Source organism: Archocentrus centrarchus, chromosome 20, assembly GCF_007364275.1.
Source record: "Archocentrus centrarchus isolate MPI-CPG fArcCen1 chromosome 20, fArcCen1, whole genome shotgun sequence".
Lineage (NCBI taxonomy): Eukaryota > Metazoa > Chordata > Actinopteri > Cichliformes > Cichlidae > Archocentrus > Archocentrus centrarchus.
The window spans coordinates 11,718,100-11,740,067 of NC_044365.1; the positions used below are offsets into that span (position 1 = coordinate 11,718,100).

The 21,968-nt window shown below is 41.1% G+C and overlaps 1 pseudogene; it reads left to right on the top strand.

Annotated features, from left to right (window-relative positions):
- The window catches only part of LOC115799913 (armadillo repeat-containing protein 4-like), an 84,880-nt pseudogene that overhangs the window by 24,448 nt on the left and 38,464 nt on the right, over positions 1-21,968 (top strand).

A 21,968-nucleotide genomic window follows, 5' to 3' on the forward strand; every position in this document is an offset into this window, starting at 1 on the left:
GTACCTTGACAATATCCTCATCTTCTCCCCTTGACTACAGGAGCATCGGAAGCATATGTGGCAGGTGCTGCAGAGATTACTGGAGAATCGTTTGTTTGTCAAGGGAGAAAAGTGCAAGTTTCACGTGGAGTCAACATTCTTCCTGGGGTACATCATAGAGAAGGGGCGGATGAAGGCTGACCCGGTGAAGGTGAAAGCAGTTCTGGACTGGCCCGAGCCATCTGATCAGAAACAGTTGCAGCGATTTCTGGGATTCGCTAACTTCTACCGACGCTTCATAAAGGACTACAGTACCATCACTCATGCCGTAACCTCTCTCACCTCTCCCAAATCTCCCTTTAGGTGGACCTCTGCTGCGGCTGACGCCTTCCGGTCCCTCAAGGGCCGCTTCGCCTCCGCTCCGATCCTTATCCAACCTGATCTGTCGAAGCCTTTCGTTGTCGAGGTGGACGCGTCTGATGTGGGGGTGGGGGCGGTCCTTTCCCAACAATCCGCAGGTAGCCTCCAGCCCTGCACTTTCTTCTCTCGCCGCCTCTCTCCGGCTGATGACGTTGGAGACTGGGAACTGCTGGCCATCAAACTAGCCCTCGAGAAATGGAGGCACTGGCTGGAGGGCACTGCTCATCCGTTTTGGTGTGGACGGACCACAAGAACCTGGCCTACCTATGGGCCGCCAAACGTCCAAACTCCCAGCAAGCCAGGTGGGCCCCCTTTTTCACGTGTTTTAACTTTACAATCTCTTATAGGCCCGGATCTTGGAATGTGAAACCCGATGCCCTGTCCCGACAATTCATCTCCTCGGACCACTCTCCACAGCCGGAATATATCCTGCCTCCCTCCTGCGTCGTCTGCTCCATCACTTGGGAGATCGAATCTGCTCTCTGAGCAGCCCTCCAAACAGAGCCGGACCCCGGCACTGGACACCCCAACCGTCTCTATGTGCCCTCTCAAGTTCGGGCTTGGGTCTTGCAGTGGGGGCACACTGCCAAGTTCACCTGCCGTCCCGGAGTCCATCGGACGGTAGCCTTCCTTCAGCGGTATTTCTGGTGGCCCACACTTATTAAGGATGCCCGTGAGTATGTGGTGGCATGCAACATTTGTGCTCAGAACAAACCTTCCACTTCTTCTCCCTCTGGTCTCCTCAGGCCTCTGCCCACTCCCAAATGACCCTGGTCTCACATCGCACTGGACTTCATCACGGTCAGACTGAACGAGCCAATCAGGAACTGGAAGCGGCTTTGCGCTGCATGGCGTCAACCAACCAACCAACACCATCTCCGTCGTTGCCGTCGGGTCTGGAGGTCCGCTTGAGCTGCCTTGCTCAGCACCAAGGAACAGAAAAAACGCGTGGCGGATCGTCACCGGACTCCCGCACCAGCTTACCAACCTGGCCAGAAAGTGTGGCCCATACTCCACATACTCCACCAAGTATGTACTGGTCCATGCAGAATCCAGAAAACTCGCCTCCACCTTCATTGGGCCTTTTGAAATAGACTCCATCAATTAACCCTGTGTCTGTCCACCTTAAATTGCTGCGCAGTATGCGGATCCACAATGTCTTTCATGTGTCACAAGTTAAACCAGTAACCACCAGTCGTTTGTGCCTGCCTTCCGCTTCACCTCCTCCTGCCCGTATCATCGACGGTCAACAGCTTTACACCATCAATCGCATCATGGATGCACATCGCCCTGGTCGGGGTTACCAGTACCTGGTGGACTGTGAGGGCTACGGTCCGGAAGAACGATCCTGGGTGTCCCAGTCGGACATTCTGGATAAGGCCATGGTGCGGGAGTTCCGACAGCAACATCCGGACAAGTTTGGGTTCCCAGGAGGCTCCCATTTAGAGGGGGGTACTGTCATGTCCCGGGGGTTTTGGTGTGTGTATGTGGGTGTGTGTGTTTTCTGTCTGTCTCTCCTCCATGTTGTGGGCTTATGGGAGGCGGTCTCCCGAGTCTCCTTCCTTCCTGGGCGGACGTTCTGGGCATCGCATCTCCACACCTGTGACAGATTGGATCATCAGGCAGCTCTTCTTAAGCTGCCGGCAGACCTTCAGTCTTCGCTGGATCATTGACTGAGTCTCAGTTAGTGTCTGCCGTTTTCTTAGTGCAATTCTCGTTGTTTCCTTTGACTTACCTGCTCTCCGCTCCTTGCCTCAGATTCCTGTGGAAGTTTCTGCCTGTTTGCTCCGTAGCCATCTGGTCCTCTGTCGCCGCTCACCACGCCGCCCTGCTATCCTCTGTTGGAGTCCACCTGCCCCCCACACTCGCCAACCCTGCCACCACTCGCTCCCTCAGGATTCCCTCCTGTACCCCGGATCCCTCCATCCTCGCTCAACCTGTGCTCTCCAACTCCTCACCTGGAAACCCCTTTTCACGATCCCATTTCATATCTCACTGTAAATAAACTAACACCTATTCACTTCAGTGACTGCCTGTGTGTCCACTCCTTTCCCCCACGCCTTGACAACTCTTCTCTAATATGAGGCTAAGAACCATGGGGTTTACTGCTTCAAAACACAATGAGACAAAATAAAGAAGTGAGCTATACTACTATAGAGCTATACTGTTTAAAATTGGCCTCAGTTTTACACAGTGTTGTGGGTTGCTAGTTGGGCTTCTTTTGGGCTTATTTTCATAGAGCTGGTTGCTTGTTTCTGTCGCAAGATCTGGCAACACTGGTTCTAATGGCCATGCCCAAAAGCTTTCTGATTAGATAAACTGAAGCAGAATAAAACCTCTTCTGATGATGCTTGTGCTGCCTACCTGTTTTCTGTACTTGCAACTTGCTGCACTCTGCCTGGGCATCTTTAAATCCTACCACACAATGTTTTAGACATTCTTCATCTTTTTGTTCTGACACACAAACATTATTTGAATTAAGAATTAAACAAGTTAGTTTTTATGATGGCTTCCATAATCTCAGGGTCTATGTGACTCTATGTGTGGCTTGTTAGTCTACACTCTTACTGCCACATGCAAACAAATAAGCACACACAAATACAAAGATTACATCAATACATAACCTCATGCCCACAACAAAAGTTTGAGTACTTCCTTTTCTTCTATAACTCCCAGTTCCTCCCTCCCTAATCATACACACACTCTGGGTCAGTGCCAGTCAGATATACAAGTTTCCCAGCGGCACATTAACTCTAGTAGCTGGCCATTAAGTGACATTTTTATAATATTAATATTTTCAATATTTTATAATATTGATGGCTTTAAGGACAGAGGTGCTGGCTTTAGTCAAACTGATGCCATAGAAACATCACTGTCTGTCTGGACAACCACAGCATATGTGTTGTTAGTCCTGCCATGACAAGATGAAATGTTAAGGGTGTTCAGCTCAGCAATCAGAAATCAGCTTCAAAAACCAAACTCAGGATTCAGCATGTTAAAATTTAGTTTTTTCAAATTTGCAAAAAGGATAATGAAACAGCACACACAAACTCAGCATGACAGGGATGACAAAGTACTTGTACAGGGATGACTTGTTTCCAGCCCGCCTGACATAGTGCTACCAATTAAGGCATCCATAGATGAAAGACTTAAAAAAGCATGAACACATTTCATGTTTCTTCTCATCCAAAAATTGCTCTTTATAAAAAATAAGTAAAATGTGGTGGTTGATATTTTGTTGTACTAAGCTGTCGTATAGTCACATTGCACAGGTGGGCAGCATTAGTCCTCTGTCTCCACAAAGTTGTCTTAGTACTTTATGGAAGCCATTATAGTGCATGTAGAGCAGCCTTTTTCACAGTTGGGACACCCAAAAGGCTGAGGACGCTTTGTGCTCTCTCATAATCCAGTGTGATAAAGGCAGTGTACAATTCCCATAGTGACAATTCAGTTTAGAGCGGCACAGGAATGCTTTAAAAAAATAGAAAATTGAAAACTGAAAATATGGGAAAATAAAAATACAGGATGACGCCGGGACAGGGGGTAAACTACTGGAATTTCCCAGCCAAAACAGGAGACTTGACAGGTATGCATGACAACTCGCTCGAAACACTCGTCAATATAAATCTGCAGACTGTCCAGGTCCTCTTCACCATTGTCCATTGTGCTTCAGTTAGTGACTATCTAGCTAATATAAATTTTATAGCCTTTAAAGTTGTCTATAACTAGGCTGGCTAAGAAAATTAATCACTAAAATGTCTAAGAATCACTGACTCGCCGCCTTGCTTGATACTGCCAGGATTCGCGTTGAAGTCTTGCGTTACTACAGCATAGTCTCAAAAGAAAAAGGTAACACAAGGCAACTCAGAGTATGTCAACATGACTGCAGTTTGACTGAGCAGTTCCTACTGTATGAGCTTGCAGTGTCCCTTAGATTGTCAGATCTAACCCTTGCTTGTCACCAGAGGTGGCAAAAGTACTGACATTCTGTACTTAAGTAGAAGTACAAGTACTTATGTTAAAAAATACTTTAGTAAAAGTCGAAGTACTGGTTCAACTTCTCTACTTAAGTAAAAGTAAAAAAGTACAGGCTCTGAAATGTACTCAAAGTAAGAAAGTAAAAGTAGTTCTTTGGAGGATGTTTCTACCTGCTATTTTTGTGTAAAACTAACTGAACCTCATTATATATTATTGTAATAATATAAAATAATATTACATGAGAATACAAACGTTATTCCAATCTAAATTTTAATCCTAATGAATGCACTCAGCTTGAATCTGTTATGTAGGACACAAACTGTGAAAGTGAATTTAAACACAGCTCTGTTCTCTGTGTCCTCCATAGTAGAGGGTGACTGTGCCTCCACCTAAACACCAACATGAGGATACTCAGGGGTTACAGTGGGATTCAGAAGGTGGAGGAACCCTAAGATCAGCTGTAGTGGCTCTGCATGGGGAGAAGAATCACAACTTTCTATTGTGAGCTGCAGTAAATGATGTTGGTGTGCAGGCTGTGATCAGCTGACCTGCTGCTGCTGCTCTGAGGTTTACTGCTCTGTGTGGATGAACTGAACTCACAAAGATGTAACCCAGTATTTCACAGCTCTCTTAGCTGATCTCCATCCCCTACACTGACAGCATGCAGGCTGTAGAAATGTTGGATTCAGTGAATGAATCTCAGCGTCAGCAGCTTTGATTCAAACTCATCTCTGCTGCACTGATGTAACCTGTAACTCTGACCATGAACACAAACACTGTGCTCCAGTCCAACACAGAGTCTTACTGTAAATACAGTACAACAAGCTAACCTAAACTGCAGTATTTTCATAGAATCTTTGAATTACACAACGTCAGCATACTTCAGTTTATTTTCCAGTCCTTACCTTTAAATCTAACCTCTCTTCTTCCTCTCCTGTCCTCTTTCTCCATCTCTGAGTGAACTTCTCTCTCTTTGCTCTCCCTGAAATACAGCAGCTCTTCTTTTAGCTAGCTGTGTAACAAACTGCACACTTTGTGTGTTTGCTGATATTTGTTGAGCATTTAGAAACGTTGCATTTACCTGCCACACGTTACTCCCTTCATGCTCGCTCCTCTTCAGTAGCGCTAGCTAAGCTGTTTATGTGCTGCAGCGCAACTTACGGAGTCGGTCCGGCCCGCTGTAACCCCTGATTATAGCGCTATAAATGAGACATTAATTATATGGGTTTGCGTATTTAATCCCTTTGTACGAGATAAGCCCCGATGATGGAGGATACGCCAGTACGATTGTCTCTTATGTGTTATTATTCCTCCGTTTAGGCTCAGATCGTTTGATGTTTGACGGCGCACTGACCGGAAATGCAAACTTCTCTCTGACGTGTTAAAAAGTAACGAGTCTGTTTGAAAATGTAAGAAGTAGAAAGTACCGATACTTGTGTAAAAATGTAGGGAGTAAAAGTAAAAAGTAGTCAGAAAAATAAATACTTAAGTAAAGTACAGATACCTGAAAAATCTACTTAAGTACAGTAACGAAGTATTTGTACTTCGTTACTTCCCACCTCTGCTTGTCACATCCAGTTTTTTGAAAACACCAAGGTGATGATGGTGAAAATGTTCTGCCCAATGGATTGAAACCAGACTTCTCTAATCAGTCTATGGTCTGCACTGGCTTATATTAGCATGGTGCATTACTCGCAACCATTTCAGCTGATTGTCAAAGTGTGATTTTTTTTTTTTTTTTTTTTGCAATAGTGCAATGCTGTCTTTAAGAAATCTCCACAATGTAAAACTGATATATTAAACTATATATTTATCAGTCAATAATGTATGCAGTATTTTTGAGTTGACATAAAAAATATTAGTGTAATTGCACATTTGTCAGGAAAGACCCAAAATATTGATCATTCAGACTGTTTTAGTCATTTCTTAATAAGCTTGCATTCATCCCAGAATAGCGGTTTCCTTATATTTGTGACATAGTGGTTTCTTTATTTCTTTGTGTGTCTTTGTACAGTGGGTGATGTAAAGATCTAAAGTGCTATATCAAACTGTGATAGGGTAAATAATGACTGCAACAGGCCTGAACCCCCCCTCAGGCAAATCATTAACAAGACTGGCTACGGATGAACCATTAACCCTGTCCTCGACATGGACGACATCAAGCTGTATCTCAGTAATGAACGAGATATTAGTTCACTGATTCACACCACTACAATCAACAGCAATGACATCGCAATGCCATTCAGACTGATGAAGTGTAATCAGATGGCAACAAAGGGAGGGAAGGCAGTCAGAACTGAGGGGATTACACTACCATAAGGCAACATTGCAGACATTGAGGATAGCCACAAGTAGCTTGGAATCCCAAAGACAAATGGGAACCATGAAGAGGCAGCAAGGAAAGCTGCAACTGCCGAGTGCCTGGAAAGAGTAAGACAAGTCCTGAGGAGCCAGCTGAATGGCAAGAACAAGATCCAGGCAACACCTAAGCCCTGACAGCCATCAGATACCCTGCTGGGATAATAAGCTGGCCAAAGGAGGAGGTAGAAGCCACTGAGATCAAGACAAGAAAGTTCCTTACCATGCATGGAGGGTTTCACAATAAATCCAGCACCCTGAGACTGTGGCAGGAAGTGGCAGGAAGGACACAGAGGACTAGTGAGTGTCAGAACCACTATCCTGGATGTTACAACAAAGATTCATGAATACATCAGGAAGATGGCCACACAGGATCGTGTGTTTAGTGAATACCTCAGGCAGCAGGAACCCAAGAAAGAAAAGTGGCAAGAACAAGAACCAATCATGGAAGGACAGGCCCCGGCACGGCATATAATACTGACACAAGTGGCTGATCTTGAAAAATCCTACCAATGGCTAGATAAAACTGGGCTGAAAGATGACACAGAGGCACTAATCATGGCAGCACAGGAACAAGCTGTAAGCACAAGATATTGGCTGGGGTCTACCACACCAGGCAAGACCCCAGGTGCAGGCTGTGCAGAGATGCCCCTGAGGTAACCCAGCTAATAACAGCAGTGTACAAGATGCTAGCAGGCATGGCATACATGGAACGCCATAACCAAGTGGCTGGCATATTATACAGGAACATCTGTGCCAAGTATGGAGCCCCAAGGTCAAAATTTGATGCGCCCCCCTGTGTGTGTCTGTGTGTGTGTGTGTGTACACACACACACACACACACACACACACACACACACACACACACACACACACACACACACACACACACACACACAGTACCAGTTGAAAGTCTGGACACACTCGCCCAATCATACGAACTAACTGTTTGTTTATATTATATATAGATATCTATATATAATATAAACAATATATATTTATATATTATATTATATATATATATATATATATATATATATATATATATATATATATATATATATATATATATATATATATATATTAGGGGTGGGACTCGATTAAAAAAATTAATCTAATTAATTAGAAGCTTTGTAATTAATTAATCAAAATTAATCGCATTTTAATCGCATTTCAAGATTTAACATGATTAATTTAAGTTTGGTTGATGAATATGCTGCTGAATATATATATACATACACACACACACACACACACACACACACACACATATATATATATATATATATATATATATATATATATATATATATAATATGCTTTATGAGTGCTCTGTGAAGAATAATGGCTTTAGTCTCAGTGATCCAAAAATGATGGACAGCAGTCGTATAAATAGCTGTGAATGAGTGTGTGGAGGCACAAATCACTGTCAAAGTCTTTTTTCTCTTGGATTCTTCAACTCCTTTGATATGTGCAGCGTGTAGTGTCTCTGCCTGTACTTGACCTAATCCTTTTCATGTGATGCAGCTACAGTGCATTACTTTGAAATCTGTTTGATTGATTGCTGTATACAGCAATAAAATGTTGCATGAATCAACTGTATCATCCATATGAGATATTAAATTATTGTAGTCCTTCTTGTCAATATGGTCCATTACAGTTTTAATTTGAGAAAGCAATAGCAATGGGGTCTGCCAGGAACACAGTTGTGCAAAGCTCCACCTCCCTTCCCTGATTGCAGTGCAGAGCCCAAACTCAAATAACGATAGCCAAAGATAACAACACCTAATCTCCAAACATATCTGCTCATTTTCAGTCTGAGGAAGCAGGTCTTTTATAACAGTTCGATTAGATTGGACAACTTCAATCAAATGAGCAGAGGTAGCCAAAGGAGATGATGGCTGCAACACAAGGAGGAAGCAGACTAGCCTTCTCTGTTTAGTGTTGTGGATTCATTTTGACATCACAGCGTGATTGGAAATTGTACTTGCTGTGTGTGTGTGCATGCACAAGATGCTCACTGAAAAAAATACAAACTCCCTGGGTTGTCAATTGTTTTTGTTGTTCACATCCTGAAATTAATACAGACTGCCTCACTGCCATAACCATTCACTAGCAGCTGTTTGAATTCTGACACTGACAGATGTTTTATGGCCACTGGCTTTACAATTTGTTGCCCTGCTGATTTTCCATCAGTATGGATAAAGTAATTAAATACAAATCTGCCCCAAACGCAAGTAAACAGTTGAGGTTTAGGTTTCAGTAGTCGATTACTTTATAAAAAAGACAACCTGAAACCTGAAAAGTTCTAATGGTGGACTATTACCTGCTTTAATTTGATTTATTTTTTTAGTTTTAATGTCAGGCGTCAGTCCTGCTTAGCATTGCATTTGTTTCTGGGCCTGTACTGGTTTAAAATGCAGAAAGGCACCTGTAATAGGACTTTGTTTTTACTGTGGCATGTTATGAAATGTGGAGTGTTCCCTTCTGCGTAAGCACATGAACTTTCTCCATTTCACATATAATAGAATTAAAGAAAGTTGGTTAGCCTAATAAAGTCAGACTGGGGATCTGTGGTTGGGTGTATTGACTTATGTTTCCAATAGCAGGTCACTTTGTGTTTTATGAAAAACAAGTCTTTGGAAAAGTGATTGGGCATGCTTGGCTCCAGCTTGTGTGAACACAACCCAAAGAAATACATCTTAATTCTTTTTTCCCTGCCCTTAAAAATGTTGAGCCCCTAACAGTCAATGACAGTCTGAGCTATTTCTGCAAAAGCAGGTGTCTGTGATTAAAAGCTCTCTTGCCTGGAAACCTTTCATATGTGTCTTACTGGCATTTGTGTGTAGGTTGTAAAATTTGGTATAAAGACCTTGAAAACTTTACCTGAGTAACAGTGACACAAAGGCGTTACTTAGTCTGAGCCAAGCCGTACGGTTTTAGCTGAATGTCGAGAAACAATAAACTTTTTTGACATTGTTCAGCCATTTAACTAAGAGAGACCTCATCTGTGTAAAGCAACGAGAGTGCAAATTTTATTCCAGCAGCTCAATAAATACTGATTTTTTTTTTTTATTTTAATGCCAGTCTGCACATTGTTAAGAAAGTGCTTTTACTGTATGTGAATTTCATGTTTTTATTTGCCACTTATACTGTTTACCAGTTTTTATATGCACTGTTTTGGAGTGATATGACCAACATTTTGTCAGGCATAGATATGTTTGAGTCTCAAATAATGAGATGAGACAAATTATTGCAAAGAGTGGATGGAAAATACAGAACACTGCTTCAGAAGAAGTGAAAAAAAAAGTGTGAATCAGAATAATAAGAATAGCTATTTTTGATTTAATAGGCATCAATTGGAGAAACTCACAACATTTACAATCAAATTTTGCTCATTTTGTTGCAAATTTAAAGAGGTCTTTTTACTCACTCTTCAGCTTCTGGCTTTCACACTTACAGCCAGATTCTGCAGTTCAAGAACTATCAGCAAAAAAGATTCAGCATGTGGAATCGGTTGATGGAGAGGAACAAGGCCAACCCCAAAGGTCTTGCGAGCAACAGGAAAAGAATGTGCATGAGAAACTACAGCTTATGCCACAGAGGGTAGGCTGTGAGAAGATATATATGAACCAAGTCCACAATGGAGTAATCTTGTTTTTTTGTCTCCTTGTGGGTGTGTGATAATTCCTCACGTAAGAAGTGTCCTGAATTTTTATTGCATTGCAGGGATTCTTCTTGAATAGCAGATGAACTTTAGATGACAGTGGTGCCAAGCCTTCACCACATGTGCTTAGTGCATCTGCCAGCAGTCACACATTATAAAGAGATGGTTATATGGTTTATAAATTTAAGGGCAAGTGCAAATATTCCTCATTATACAACAGTCTGACTTAATAAATGCTCCACATAGTGGAAACCCTTTCTGCTCAATTACAGACACAAAACTTGGGAAAAAGTTTGAGAAAAAAATTCCCAAAAGATCTATCACATATGGTCTTTGATTGATAAATAGATCTAGCGAAGGCTGAGCTGTTGCAGCTGTACCTTGTGATAACTGTACCCATTTGAGGAGGAACTGGCTCAAGATAAAAGGATCTCAATTGCTAAAAAAAATCTGTGGAGCCCTGTCCTGAATTGTTAAATAATGATTATGTTAGAAAAATAAAAAAATTTCAAAATAGAAGCAGGCATAATGACTCTTATTTCACATCATTACAGTAAAACAGAGGAAAATAAAACCCGTAAGAGCTCTGAAGATGAGAAGAAAAGTCTGACACAAGGAGCTAAGAGCAAGATGAAAGCAGAATTATCTGCATCTTCACCTGGACAACTGTCCTCCCAGAAAGTTAGTTTTGACAGAAACTATAAGGGTTGCTTCTTGCTCTGCAGCTGGGGTAAATTAAACTCAGTAGAGGTTAGAAGTGCAGGGGATCTGATTGTATGTGTAATTAAAAACAAACAGGTTAGAGGTTACTTTGAAAACAACGTACAACCTGAATGAAACCAAATTGAGTGCACCTGTGGCCATGGCAACAAACAGGAATAACACGTGTAATTTCCGATTGAGGCTAATTGCATGAATGAGGTTATAAAGTGAACCATGAGCAGTACAGCTTTCTCAGGTTTGTTTAACGCGGCATGAATCACCAAGTAAGAAAACAGACCGTCATAATTAAAGATGCAACAATATCAGGTCACTGCCCAAGAGCTACATCTCAGACTCTACAGGTCTCACGTTAAAGGTTAAAGTTCATGAAGATACGCACAGAAAAAGACTGAACAAATATTACTTGTTTGGAAGGGTTGCCAGGTGCTGCCATTCTCTAAAAGAGTATGGCAGCACAGCACCACCAGACACAGCGTATCAGCACAAATGTCTCACGCCGGCTGTCAAGCACGGTGGTGGAGATGTTATGGTTTGAGCTTGTTTTGCAGGCACAGGACCTGGACACCTTGCAGTCACTGAGTTGACCATGAACTCAGTGACTGCAAGGTGTATTTTAGAGACAAATATGAGGCCATCTTTCTGACAGCTGAAGCTTGGCCTGAATTGGGTCATGGAACAAGACAACAATCCCAAGCACACCATCAAATCTACAGCAGAATGGCTGAAAAAGAAAATTACCAGTGTTGCAATGGCCCATTCAAAGTCCAGAGCTCACTGCCTCTGTGCTGTGGCTTAGTTTTTCTTAAACAAATAACGACATGGTGTAATGTGTCAAGTCACCACAGGTTGTATTTACCAAATATTAAGGCCTGGCAAAGACAAGATTATTTTTTTTATTATATCCTGACATGACCATGACTACAGTGAAATGTATAATTGTTAAATTTAATGTAAGTGATAGAATTTTTACTTATTCACAATGGAGCTGATTTTTGATGTTGACACAGTTTGTAATACACTATACTCAGAGTTTCACCTCCATTGACAACTGAATTAACTGAATATTTTTAGCCATTACTGACATCTGTTATTAAAAAAAACAAAACAAAAAACTGCTAACATTATACTGAACAAGAACCAAAGTAAAAGGTTTTTCCTTCTTTGGTTCCTGGACGCTATGGCCCCTCAGCTGCCTCCATACTTGAATGTGCCAATGTATACAAGCTGCAAGTGTAATAAATCACCAAGTCACTGATAGCAGTCTTTGCTGATCATCATTTTCTATACATGCAGTTAAGACTCCAGGGTGCATTCATTCAGTCACATTCATCTCCTCTCACCACCAAGGACAGTGTAGGCCTGATAGCTTTAGGAAGGTCTTCGGTGTTTATCATAATGCATCCTGGAAAACACTCCTGCCTATCAGTTGGCCCCTTCTCATAATATGCTCCCTGGAAATGCTATTTGCGTGTAACTGGGAACTGCCTCTCAGTGGGCCCATTTGAATCTGTACCAAATTTCATTGCTCCACGGTGCCAAATTTTCACGATACATTCATCCAAGTGGCCCATACAGCTTTAAAACACCATCTGCATTTCTGTTTGCATCAATAGCCAAGCAAGAATTTTTACTCTGTATGATGACGGCTCCAGTCATCCCATGATATTTATTCCAATTTTATTCTCCTGCTGCTTAGATTCTGTTCAGTCATGAAACTTGAATTTTTATTCTTCTTCTGTGGGATAACCAGCATTGTTTTCTGTTTAAAATACAAGAAAAAAAATTGCATGATATTATATTCCATCCTTTTGTTTTTCTATATATTGTCTATCCCAAACCTTTGATGTTGGAATCAAAAGCTGCTCTTTTGTGTTTTAGGAAGACCTCAGCAGGAGTCCTTCCAGTGGACCTTTTCAGTGAGAGTTCCATTGAGAGTGATGAGGAAGAGGAGCAGCCATTTCACCATCCAGAGACTGCCACAGACCTGCCCTCTGAATACTGGCAAATCCAGAAACTAGTGAAGTACCTCAAGGTTTGAGAACATTACTCTGCACACCAGTCTTTCCTTTCTATCACAGATTTCATCCAAAAGTAGCGAACTGAATTGAGAGGCCACAACTGACAGGACACAGTAAAGTCCTTTTCCTGTTTGTACAAGAATTGTGATGTTGACCTGAATTAGCATACACATTTCCAAAACCTCTTCAGACCTGCAGTGTGTGCAAAACAATATTTAGTCATGGATGCATACCAGAACTTATAACATGTAATTTTCCTTTCATATAATCCCACCTGTCTGATTTGTTCAATCACATGAAGGCACACTCAGCAAGAAAAAGTATGAAATGAAGTGTAGGTCGCTCCCGTTCAAAGCGGCGCTTTGTAGGAAGATGCTTATTGAAGTGGTTGACGCGGCTCGTGGATTCCTGCTTTCTGACACAGGCCTGTTTGGTTGCAGATGCGAGCCAAGTGCACAGGGGAAAAGAGCTGTCTGATGGCAGCTGCTCTACGCACCGTTCGCCCACACCGCAGAAGCATAAAAATGAAGAGCACGCGTGATAGGTCTGACAGGGCATATGGTGAATATTAATGTGTCAAAACATGGAGGAAAAAGAGGACAGAATGACAGTGGCCCAGACTGGCTGTGAATACCTCTGAGCAATTGACTTCAGAGATTACCCTGTCTCACTCAGTGGACTCTATTATCTGTTTATCTGCGCAGCATCATTCAAACAGATGATTTTAGGGGAGCCTATTTTGTCGCATGCCTGTCCTTTTGTATTTAGCAGTAAAAATACCTCAAACGCTTTTTCAGTTGAAAGAAAATGAGTGTTATTTCAGTGGTAACATTAGTCTAGATTTCATATTTTTATGCAGTGTGGGGTTTCCTGATGTTGCTGATTTGGCTTTCGAGGTCCATAGTTTGGTGCTAAATAAGATCATTCACAGTGCGACCAAGTAAAACTTTTATAGAAAACTCCCGTTGAGTTCAAACTCTGGTGAGTATTTTTAGCTTAGCTAAATAGAATATAATGGAAGGAAATTCCCACTCTAAAAGCGGGCTGTTACTCCTTTCCAGAAAGGCAAAAAAAGATGTAAATGATAGGAAAGAAGCAAATTCAGATAAAAAAAAAAAAAAACTCACTGGTTTGTATATTCTGTATTTTCAGTAGGCGTGTGGCATGAGCTTTAATGTTGTGTGTGCGTTACTACTTCAGCAAGAAGCAACAACACCGTAACCGACATGTCCCAACTTTCTATCTGTCTGGAAACCACACAGCACAGTTATTTATGGGGTTTGTCCAGTAGTCATTTTATAATATCATTACCATCAGACACTGAAGCTTACCATGAGCCAAGTTAAATATCTGTTTTATTTTAGGAGGAGATCTTTTTTCCCCTTCTCCCTCGCACTATAGACAGCCATTTGTACTCTAGGAAGTTTAACACTTTAATAAAGCAACACATGGATGTTCTGTGTTGTGTTTTGATAATATTTACATAGGAATATTTGCCTAGTGCTCTGATGCATTTGTTTTTGTACCCGTAGAACTGGAGACCTGTGTCTATACTATCTAACATGTTTATATGTGTATATGTGGTGTAGATATTCTGAAACACCCTGACATGGAAAACAGCTTTAATTTACACTCCTTAGTTCAGCCTGTTATTCATTAGTCATAGAGAACATGCATCCTAATGTGTTTATGCTTATGTAAAGGCTGTATATGATAGGATGGGAATTCTGTAAATTATGATATACACACAGCTTATGGAAAAACCACCAAGGAGTCAAAAGAAGGACTGCTTTGCTTATCGGGACTAAACAATGTTAAACAGATAAACGTGCAAAATTTAATAAGGGAGTCAAAAATACAATTTAGGTTTTTTCCCATGTTTAAATAAAAACAAAATATAGCAGCTGCTATCAGTTATGTCAGGCCTATGGCTTTCTAAACACAAAACAAATTTTATATTCTCACATATATAAATATTTTGTCTGATATACAATGTTACCAGTTTGCAGATAAACATTTCAATACCATGTGCTGTAATATTTTTATGATTGGCGTTTTTTTAACCAAGCAAATTTACTTTCTCATTTTTATAACAATGATTTTTGTCACCAAACTTTTAAAGCTTCTAAAAAAAAAGCATTACTGTCAGTGCAGACTTTCTCCACAACGTTAAAACTTGGATACTGCGGATTATCAAGCTGGTCTGAGTTTCTGACACACATAACATTGTGTTGAGCCCTCATTATGGTTGCTCCCCCTCTGCTGGGCAGTCCCAGTACTACTGCCCTGCTCTCCTCTAATGAGATCCATCTTACTGATTGCTGCACTAAAACTAATGTCCAGTATGCAAAACCCAGTGTCAGCTCATTTTCTCAGCAGCAGTGAATTTGGGGCTAATTATGTTGCACTGTGAATAGTTAAGCATTCCTGATGCTTTTATAATAACTGCAGTGCTCAGTTGAAACATTTTGTTTTTAGTGCTAGTAATGCATTTACAACATGTCTAATGTGGAGATTTGTTTTCTTTTTTACAAGAATAATTACATCGGTTCTTGAGTTAAACAACTTGTCAATTCAAAGGCCTGGCTAGACGTTTGCTCAACATAAACTGTGCTCATTTTATGACTGCCAGCCCTATTAAGTGATCAGGTTTTATGTTATAGGTGATCATAGTCAAATATGAGGCAGGAAACAACCAGTAATCATTCATTCTGTCCTTAATGCACCCTTTCCCATAAAAGGGATGGAGATTGGGTTTTCTCTTGTCATTAATAGACCCTCTATGTCTGCTGTAAACTGCACAGAAGTATGAAAACTCCTGCATCCCCTGCGCCTCGACCTGCCAAGACCAAATCATTTTCTGTTACACTAAGGGCTATAAAACACTTTGAGTGGCCCAAGTCCCCCTGTCACCAGTCCAGCATTGCTGACATACCCCTATGTATCTGAGCACTATACTTAATATAGATGTTCACTCCTGCTGGCGGGATGTCCAGGTTACACACACAGAGACCCCACCCCCCCCACACACACATACTCACAAAAAATGCCTGAGGTCAACAGGGTATCACTGACAGCCATGTTAACCCCATCACTGCTCCCACATACTTAGTGCTGTGATTTATAGGCCAAGAGAGGCTCAGGCAGGGCAGTCTGTGTCTGCAGTATCTAATCTGCTGCTCCAGAGGAAACCAGACTAGAATAAAATCATTCAGTACTGCAGAGACTTCTGTTATTTAGTAGCTCAGGGCCAAAACACCTGCAGTAAAGGAAGAGACAATTTGCGTAAAGCATCTTTATGTGGCTGATATCAAGTTTACAAATGGAGCTTGTGAGTGCAATTTGATCCTTAACACTGCGTAATCCTTTTTTAACCCATTTTTGACTGCAGTGTCATCAGACTGGAGAGTAAAGCAACAAATAAACACCAGTCTTTAATTATTGCTGCATGCCTCGTCATAAGGAGGATCTTATTAATTACATGGTGCAAATTCCAAGGTGATACTCCCATAAAGTTTCTTAGGATGTGTTAATGTAATGAGACGTTTTTGCCCCTGGCATTTTGGTACATGCACTAAGCCTTACCATCCTTTAAGGGTGATTATTATGACAAATTCACAATAATGATGCTATCAGTAACAATATTGTCATAATATAGTACTGTGAAAATGTGTTTGCTCACTTCCCAATTTCTTTTTTCCTTTTTTTGTCACACACATTTTTCACACTTGCACTTTCAGATCATCAAACAAACATTAAATGCAAAAAGTTAATACCAAATGGAGTTTTTAAATGATGATTTCATTTATGAAATCCATACCACACCCAGATGTGGTTACTGCCAGACCTGTTAAATCAAGAAATCAGTTAAATAGAACCTGTCTGACAAAGTGAAGTAGTCTAAAAGATCTCAGAAACCATGCCACTATCTACAGAAACTCAAGAACAAATGAGAAACAAAGTCATTCACATCTATCAGTCTGGAAAGGGTTACAAAGCCATTTCTAAGGCTTTGGGACTCCTGTGAACCACAGTAAGAGCCATTAACCACAGGAGTGGGCAGCCTAACAAAATTACTCCAAGACTGCACTGACGATTCATCCAGGAGGAAAAAGAACCCAGAACAACATCTGAAGAACTGCAGGTCTCAATTGTTTCAGTCAAGGTCAGAGTTCATGATTCAACAATAAGAAAGAGACTGGGCAAAAATGGCATCCACGGGAGATTTCCAAGGAGAAAACCACTGCTGACCAAAACGACACAAAGGTTTATCTCACATTTGCCAAAAAACATCCTGATAATCCCCAAAACCTTTGGGAAAATATTCTGTGGTCTGACGAAACATTGAACTTTTGGAAGATCTGAGTCCCGCTACATCTGCTATAAAAAGAACATCATGCCAGCAGTCAAACATGGTGGTGGTAGTGTGATGGTCTGGGGCTGCTTTACTGCTTCAGGTCCTCGACGACTTGCCATAATTGATGGAACCAGGAATTCTGCTCTCTACCAGAAAATCCTGAAGGAGAATGTCTCGCTATCAGTTTGTACCATGACGCTCAAGCACATTTGGATTATGTAGCAGGACAATGATCTAAAACAGAGCAACAAGTCCACCTCTGAATGACTCAAAAAACTCACTTTCTGTCCTCTGTCAGTGTGAGTGTGTGTTTACGTGTGTGCTTTGTTGCAGAGGCGGAGCCTTGTGTGGATCTCCACCCCACTAATCACACACCTAGAAGAATTCCTTATTATGCACCTGCACACCATTCAACTGATTAGAATCTCCAATTTAAGTAGTTGGTGTTTCCACCTAGTCGATGCCAGATTATTACACCACATGTAGTAAACTAGCTCGGATCCTGCAATGCTCATGTGCAATCTGTTGTCTTCTCTTTTACTCACCTTTATCTCCTTTGTTCAGATGCCTGCTGCGGCTGAGGAAGGTGTGGAGATAAAATGTTTCTTGGGAGTGTTTTGGAAAGGAGAGAAGCCGGTGACTGCCTGCTTGCCATTCTCAAGGACTGACTCAAAGAAATACTGTTTAAATAAAACATCTTTTAACCTTACTACTGCGTTCTGCATTTGTGTCCAGAACGAGTTTACCAGAGGATGACATTTGTAGTTGACGGTTAAATATCTTAGCAAATATAAGATTGCTGAGGCAGAGGTTCAAAACCCTTGAGTCTTTCATTTTCCTTTATCATCACCAAGATTTCAACATTTTATGTTTTACCATAAAATGCTGACAGCTACTTGATAGACTGGCAAAAAATTATTTTATATAGGGTTTCCAAAGGGTTTATCCACTGTCATTATGAATTGCAAACAGCAGCCATTGATAATAAAAATCTTTGTAGCTGCAGTTTTCTTTTAAGGTCATCATCAATCCAAATGTCATTTTGGCCAGTGCTGTGAATTTTGACCAAATGCTTCCAACTTGTAGCAAGTTTAACTTTGTGTTTAGCATTAATTACCAAATATTAGCCTGTAGCATAGTAAACTAAAGTGGTGAACCATGTAGCATAATTAGTATGACTGCTGTTATTATATATTGATGCAGATTAAAGACCCCCCACCCTTACCCTGCCCTTGCCCACTCTAAGCATGCAAACTCACACCAGCCCTCATGATACAGATATTAAACTTACTGGAACTACTTTGAATTTCTTGTTCTGAGGTCGAATACTGGTTGAATTTGTTCCACGTTGAGCATCTGCCTGTATCATGCCCAGAGAAAGTCCAAGATCTTAAAAGATTGTCAGATGTTGTCAGTATTTTAAAGAATGTTGACAATACTTCAAGACCAAAGCTACCAAAAATGAAAGCATATGATCTGTTTTCTCCCAGCTATCACTCCTAAACATAGGTTTTTTTTTTGTTGTTGTTTTTACAAGATACGAAGCTCGCCTGCCGAACCCTTTGAAGAGTGAGAATGAAGGAGACAAAGGAAGCAGTAGATCCACTGCTGTTAATGGGCAAATGGTTCACATTTAGGCTAGCGTCATGATATGGGGAACACATGTGCCTGTTATCCCACTGTGTCAGAGCACTGCTTTGCGAGCGAGATATGATCAAACACCACTTGAGAACGTGCTGTAGGCCTACCGTGATGAGCCAGCCCCTCAACAGCTGCATTAAAGTCGCTGGCTATTTTCTACATTTAAGAGTAGCTGTTAGCAGGACATGATAGATTCGTATGTTTCCTTGAAATAAATGGTGAAGTCTCACATTGTTTTGGCAAGTGTGCAACCAATAATGTCCTAGAATGGTAGAGGCAGCCTTGATGTTAATGTAGGAGAAATCTATCAGTGCCATTTTTTAACCGCTGCAAAAAAGAGAGTAATATTTGATTGTTCACTTGCCAGAATATTTTAGTCTGGACATTTCAGTGACATGTCAAAGCCAAATAGAGCTAGAATTACAGAAGCATTTTGTACCACAAACTTCTGTTTTAACTACTGTTGTTCCCCCTCTCTCAAGAACATTGTATGGCAATACAGTTTGTTACACAACTGCACATAATACAGACAAAATTTGGTCGTATAAAAAAAAAAGCATTGGCACTGCCTGCATTTAACCACCATAAAGCAGCAACCATGATGCTGGTATTTTAAGTGCTGTAATGCTGTCATCATCCGTCCACAGCTAGAACATTATGTGGATTTATGCAAAGAGTATAGGAAAAAAAACAACAAAAACAAGTATTTGGATCCTAAATTTGAGGCAAAACAATAAAATAAAATTAGGTTCTGCAACTGCTGTGCATGACAGCATTTGACCACACATGCTCTATTTTAAGTCTGTATTGTTTCTTTATTTTCTTTTGTAGCGAACACATTGAAGTTAAGTGGCAATAAAATCTAATCAGTTCCATTTCCTCTCCCATGTGTGTCGAGGGGCTTGAGTTTAAATCAAAGAACAGATTTTCCTCCCTCAAACCACTTCTTGACTGAGTAGTGTTGTAGTTACTAAGTTGCTAATCACTGGTCTAAATTGATATGTGTGTATATAGCAACTGTCAAAACACACTCCTTTTTAATCCTAACTTTAAATTACTTATAGGGTTTCAGTGTTAATGTTGTCCTTTTTGTCTGAGAGGCCATGCCTAATGGTTTAGGGCCTTGGCATTGAGGCCAGAGCACAGTGCTCTGTTAGCAGATGATTTCTTCCCATCAGTGTTTACCACCACAATACTAAACACATACAGTACACAGCTGTGGCATAAGCAAAACAGCCCCAGCAGGAGTATCACTATGAAGAGACACAACACAGTGAGAGGGAGGAGTAGTGTCAGGGAATGGAGGGAGGCTTTCCATCCTTCATTTCTAAAAAAGGATAATGTTCAGTTTTTGTTCTCCTCACTTACTTTTTGATGTCCCATTTTCATTCATCCGTGTTTGCCATTATTATTATTTCAGGAAGGTGACCAGACAGCCACTGTGCTCACCCTTTGCGCCATGATGGACTTGAATTTGATGCAGGAGTCATGCCATCTGGCCATCCAGGACACTGGTGGCCTCAAAGTCCTCCTTAACTTGTTGGATACAGATGAAGACAAATGCAAAGTGAGCAGCTGTGCCAAAGCTGGACCTGCAGGGCCTGCAGGCATGAACAGAGACAGCCGTGTCCGCCAGTCTGTGTTTTAGTTTCAGAAACATGAGTGCTGTGTAGAAAGTGTGCCTTTAAAGACACAGGGTAGCAGTTATCCCATAGCATGTCCAATGAGACTTGTGTGCTACTTTTAGTAGTAAATGAATGTTTGGCTACTACAGACCTGTAGACCCAACAGTTTCCTTAACGTAGTCAAACATTTTTAATTAGTCATACTTAATATTAATGGATGTTCTTGTGATTAGACTGGATCTCTAAAAATCCTGAGAAAGATCAGCCACAACTCACAAATTCATCAAACTATTGTTGACATGGGAGGCGTGCAGACCATTGTGAAAATTCTGGACTCACCAGTCAAGGACCTCAAGGCCTTAGCTGCCGAGACCATCGCTAACGTGGCCAAGTTCCGAAGAGCAAGAAGAGATGTCAGGTTAAATGATGGTATCAATAAACTGGTGAGTATAAGCACAGAAAAATATAAATTCAGAATACTTTGACATCGCTCAAGCTTTATAATCCCAGTGTGACGTGCAGCAGGAAAAAACAACCCTGCAGACTTGAAGCTGATTTTTCTGTATTGGTAATGAAAAATGTCCCAACAGTGGCAAATTTTCCATATAAACACATCAGCTCATTTCTGATTTATCACAAACATTTTTGTGCAAACCACAGACACCTTGGAAACTTTGAGAAAAATTGTATTTTATACTGATGAAATCCATATTTTAAACAAATTTTGTTGTTCTGAATGTCTTGAAACCCAGCATTGTGTGGCCTTTTCACACAGTAGAGCAGATGCCCAGTAGTGGTCATCCATTTTTTGAAAACTTCAGAGTGGGTGCTGGGTGACAGATAGAATGTCTCCTACATCCTCTGACCTGCATTCATGTTTGTTGACAGAGGGACCTGTGATTAAAGCCACCGTGCCTTGTATATTTTCCTCAGCCCCAAATCGGATGTTCTCATGTGCAAGTCGCTCACAGAGGCAGATTAATTTCACGCTATGCTACAAGACCACCTTTGAACTGTGCAGTGTGTAATAGCTTTGCCTGCTCTGTCTCACTGGCCAGGAACTATGGATTAGAACACAGGATGATGGCCGTAAATGGTCACACTGGGCTTTTCAGGCCTAACATCAACATCTATCCTGACAGTTTTCCACTTCTAGCATCTCTGGTGTTTTCATCCTCTCAGACCCAGTGGTAATAGAACTT